Genomic DNA, 5,672 nt, shown 5'->3' with positions numbered 1-5,672 from the left:
TCTGAGGATAGAGCATGTAAAGAGATGGAAAGAGGCTTACGCTAATGGAACACACATTATAAGAGGGCCAGTGTTCGCTCTCTGTGAAAGGGCTCTTAAAATGTCTGGCTAATGGGATTTTAGAATTGCTCCCTGTGTGTCTCCCAATGGTCATCCTTCTCAGCAGGGAAGTTTGCTGCAGTTACTCTACCCAATACCGTCCTTGTATATTGGATACGTAAAGGAGAGAAAACTTACCACATTAGCCCTAAAGTCTCTGGACCAAAAAACACCATTTCTAGACCTGCTATAGAGACTACAGCACATCCCTTGATACCCTCAACACTGTATTTGGTGTCATTGCTCTATGAGACTTCTTGGTGGTTTTTTTTTCCCCCTTGGGGTGGGAGCAAGTATATTTTGCACATAAAAAAGAGCCTGAAATCAAATATTTTGTTGCACAGAAAGACTGTAGGAGATATTAGGGTATGTTCTGCTTCTTTCTCCTTCCAGGCAAACAGATGGATTTTATTTCCCTCTCCTGTGTGACTTGCTTCGACCAGTAAAATGTAAATGGAAGTGCCACATGTTTCTTCCATGCAGTAGCATTAAGAGCCAGGATACAAGTCACCACATTCCTCCTCTCATTTTTTTGCCTTGGTGATTATGGAAGCCTGTGTTGAGAGGAAGCATCCATCAGGCCGTGTCCCTGAAAGACTGCCATGAGCAGAGGCCCTCCAAACGATGTAGGACATGTGGCAAGTGAAAACTGTAAAGTTACGCTGTGGCTTTCTGCTGTAGGCTTGAGTGGCTGGTGTCAAGATGGGCAAGTTCAAAAACCCCAGGAGGGGGGTGCTGGTCCTGGCTGGATGTTACTCCAGGTACGAAGTGCTCATCGTGAAGAACATCGATGCTGGCACTTAAGACCCTCCCTACTGCCACTCTCTGGTGGCCGAAATTGACCACAATCCCTGCAAAGTGATAGTTGCCATGAGCAAGAAGAAAATTGCCAACAGGTCAAAGATCAAGTCTTTTGTGAATGCTTATAACTGTAATCACTTCATGCCCACACGGTACTTGGCAGATATCCCCTTGGACAAAACTGTCGTCGACAAGGATATCTTCAGAGACTCTGCTCTTAAAGACAAGGTCCGAAGAGAGCCCAAGGTCCTTATTTGAGGAGAGGTACAGGACCCGGCAAGAACAAATGGTTCTTCCAGAAACTGTGGTCTTAGATCTAGTTTGTTTCAGTCATTAAAAATATCCCAAAAATAACAAATAAACTAAAAATAAGGTTCTGATGCATTGTGCTCAAAGCCACTGAGATCTAGGGGTTGTTTGCTGCTGCGGCATTGTCTAGTACACTGTGAGGTGTATGCTGCTTTCTTACAAAGATTAGAAATTTGCAACAGAGGCAGCTCTAGTCACCTGGTCTGATTCAAGGGACCCTTTCTTTTTCCCTTCAAGTGGACTAAAAATCTCTTTTTTATTCACCCCACTGTTGAACTTAATATGGATTTTACCTGGTAAGACAGCATCCAAAAATTCTTATGACTCGATGTTTACAACGGTATACCTCAATGGATACTGTCTCTTGGTGTAGACTGGCTTAGGCATTTTTTTTTTTTTTAAAGTCTCCAAGGGGCGCCTGGGTAGCTCAGTCCTTAAGTGTCTACCCTCAGCTCAGGTCATGATCCCAAGGTCCTGAGATAGAGCCCCACATCCCCGCTGAGCAGGGAGCCTGCTCTCCCTCTCCCACTTCCCTTGTTCATGTTCCCTCTCTCGCTGTGTCTCTGTCAAATAAATAAATAAAATCTTTTTTAAAAATAAAAATAAAAAGCCTCCTAATTAAGTTCTCATCTTGTCTCCACATTTAACTGGAAGAATCATCCCTAACACACTCCTAATCTAAAGCAGCTTTTGATATTTCTTAAGACTGAACCCAGCAAAAGGCACTATCCATGAGATGTTTCAGATTCTGCAAGGCATTTTTCTCCAATGTCTTTTTCTCAATTATGTGGTGTTTTCTCCCCGCTCTACTCCTGTCGGGCAAATTCAGCTGGATTTGTGTCAGTCTATCTGGTACTGACTACTTGAGCCTAAGAGTAAGAGTATAAAACCAAAATCTCAGCTCCCTTGCAGTTCAAGTGAAGAAAATGCAGGGTAGAGAAATGGCCAAAAATGCTTAAAAGTCCTTTAAAGAATCTCTTTTCTCTCTTTTTGGAACTTTGATTCCAGAATCAGTTAGTTATTGCTGTTTAACCAATCATCTTAAAATTTCAAGGCTTGAACTTTCTTGCAACATACACAAAAATAAACTCAAAACGTGAGACCTGAAACCATAAAAATCCTAAAAGAGAACATAAGCAGCAATTCCTTGACAACACTGTAGCAACATTTTTCTAGATATGTCTCCGTGGCAGGGGAAACAAGAACAAAAAACAACAGCAATAATCAACTACTGGGACATCAAAATAAAAAGCTTCTGCACAATAACAATCAACAAAACAAAAAGATGACCTAGTGAATGGGAGAAGACGTTTGCAAAGGATATACCTGATAAGGGGTTTGCATCCAAAATATGTAAAGAACTTACACAACTCAACACCAAAAAAAAAACCTCCAAATAATCCAATTAAAAAATGGGCAGAAGACATGAACAGACATTTCTCCAAAGAAGACATCCAGTTGGCCAACAGACACATGAAAAGATGCTCAACATCACTCATCATCAGAGATATAAATGCAAATCAAAACCATTATGAGATATTACCTCATACCTGTCAGAAGGGCTAAAATCAAAAACACAATGAACAAGTGTTGGCAAGGATGTAGAGATAAAGGAACCTTCACACACTGTTGGTGGGAATGCAAACTGGTGCAGTCACTGTGGAAAACAGTATGGAGTTTCCTCAAATAATTGAAAATACAATTGCCATATGATCCAGTAATTTCACTACCAGGTATTTACCCAATGAAAACAAAAACAATAATCTGAAAAGATATATATGTATAAATATGTATGTATATATGTATGTGTATATATATGTATATATGTATATGTGTGTGTGTGTGTGTATATATATATATATATATATATATATATATATATATATGGCAGCATTATTTACAATAGCCAAAACTTGGAAGCAACCCAATTGTCCATCAATAGATGAATGGATAAAGATGTGGTATATATGTATATGCAGTGGAATATTAGCCATAAAAATGAACAAAATCTTGTCATTTACTACATGGATGGACCCAGACCGTATAAGGCTGTGAAGTAAGTCCGTCAGGGATAGACAAATACCATATGATTTCACTCATGTGTGGAATTTAAGAAACAAAACAGATGAACAAAGAGAAAAAGAGACAAAACAAAAAACAGACTCTTAACTATAGAGAGCAAACTGGTGGTTACCAGAGCAGGGGGTGGTGTAAGAGATGAATGAAATTGGTGAAGGGGATTAAGAGTACGCCTATCATGATGAGCACTGAGTAATGTACAGAATTTTTGAATCAATATATTGTACTCCTGAAACTAATGTAACACTATACAGTAATTATACTAGAATTTAAAAAAAAACAATTTTTTTTTAATTTTTGAGGCTTACAACATCAACTATTTATTATTTCTTATGGATATAAATATCAGCTTGACTGTTTTGTTGACCTGGGCTAGGTTTAGCTGTTCTCATTTGGGTTTTTCCATATGTTTGTGGTCATCAAAGGAGTAGGTCAGAGACTCATGACTCATTTTTGTTTCATGTGGTCTCTTATCCTTCAACAAACTCTATAGGCTTGTTTTCATAGCAATGGCAGGATTCCAGGAGAAGAGTAGAATACCCAAGTACTTTTTCAAACCTCTGCTTGTAACATGTCAGCTACTATTCTAGTGGCCAAAGAATATCATATGGGCAAGCCTAGAATTAGTATGGGAGAGCACTATCAAAGGGCATGGCTACAGAGGACATCAGAGATAGGGACCTTTAGTGCACTTCATGCATTAATTGATTATTACTAATTATTACTAATCATTCATCCCAATTACTAATCAGTGCAATTAATGTATCAGATAATTTACCTAGGAAAATTTAAGTTTGCATAACATGTGTCAATTTATATTTTAAAACCTTTGTCCTGGTGGTTGCTAGAAGGGCAGGGGACAAAATAGGTGAAGGGGATTAAGATGTACAAACTTCCAGTCATAAAATAAACAAGTCATGGAGATGAAAAGTACAGCTTAGGGAATCTAGTCAATATTATAATAACATTATATGGTGACAGATGGTGACGACACCTACAGTGATGAGCATTAAGTGATATACAGAATTGTCCAATCACTATGTCGTACACCTGAAACTAAAAACCATTGTATGTCAACTATACTCAATAATGAAAATTTTAAAGATTTTCATTTATTTGAAAAAGAGAGAGCACGTGTGCATGCAGATGGGAGGAGGGGGAGAGGGAGAGAGAGAATCCCAAGCAGATGCCCTACTGAGCGCAGAGCCCAATGTGAGGCTTGATCCCACGACCCATGAGATCATGACCTGAGCAGAAATTACAAGTCAGACACTTAACCAACTGAGCCACCCAAGCGCCCCCATAATAAAAATTTTAAAAATTAAAAAAAAAAAAAAAACCTGCTTATGGATGTGGCTGGCTCTGGCCACCTACATGGTTGTAATTTGATGATGACAGTTCATAGACTACCCACTAGAATCTGTGCACCTTTGGCCCTAATTGACTCTCTGTGTTCCTACCAAGAAATTCCGGCTCCCACAAACTCTTTTTAATGGCTTCACAGTCATCTATACACTTGGCACCTAAGAGATCTATATTCTCTTGATAAGGAAGGGAACAATCCATGGACAGGGTTTTGTTATTTGTTGTTGGTGCGTTTTTTTAAATCCTGAAATGTTCCCTGAATTCATAAAAACTGTCATCCTATGCATCAAGCCCCATACACTACAGTTATAGGCTTCCATGGACTGAGTGTTTGTGTGTCCCCCCCAAAATTCAGATATGGAAGTCCTAACCTGCAATGTGATGGTATTAGGAAGTGGGGTCTTGGGGAGGTAATTGGGTTTAGATGAGTTCATGAGGGTGGAGTGTTCATGATGGGATTAGTGCCCTTATAAGAAAAGGAAGACACCTGGGCTTCCTCTCTCTGCCAGTGGGAAGGCAGCCATCTGCAAGCCAGAACAGGGCCCTCACCAAGAACTAAATCTTCCAACACCTTGTCCTTGGACTTCCCACCCACCAGAATTGTGAAAAATAAATGTCTGTTGTTTAACCCCCCTAGTCTGTGGTATTTTGTTGTAATAGCTCAAGCTTATTAAGACACAGACCACAGTCAAATACCATGCATCTAAAAACAGTAGCATTAGAAAGATAGTATAATATAAACTATGAAGTGTCAAGGTCAAAACAATCTATACACACACTAAAATCAAATGTCCAGGGGTGTGTGGCTGACTCAGTTGGTGAAGCATGCAACTCTTGATCTTGGGGTTGTGAGTTTGAGCCCCACGTTGAGTGCAGAGTTTACTTAAAAATAAAACCTTAAAAAAAAAAAAGTTGGAACACCTGCATGGCTCAGTTGAGCATCTGACTAGTGACTTCAGCTCAGGTCTTGATCTCATGGGTCATGGGACTGAGCCTTTATCAGGCTCCCCACTCAGAGG

The 5,672-nt window shown here is 39.5% G+C and overlaps 1 pseudogene; it reads left to right on the top strand.

Annotated features, from left to right (window-relative positions):
- The first annotated feature begins 801 nt into the window (after positions 1–801).
- Positions 802–1,214, top strand: LOC125095655 (60S ribosomal protein L27-like; annotated as a pseudogene).
- Positions 1,215–5,672: the final 4,458 nt, after the last annotated feature.

This window comes from Lutra lutra, chromosome 3, assembly GCF_902655055.1.
Source record: "Lutra lutra chromosome 3, mLutLut1.2, whole genome shotgun sequence".
Lineage (NCBI taxonomy): Eukaryota > Metazoa > Chordata > Mammalia > Carnivora > Mustelidae > Lutra > Lutra lutra.
The sequence above is the reverse complement of the archived record's forward strand: the minus strand, read 5'-3'. Positions and strand labels throughout refer to the sequence as shown.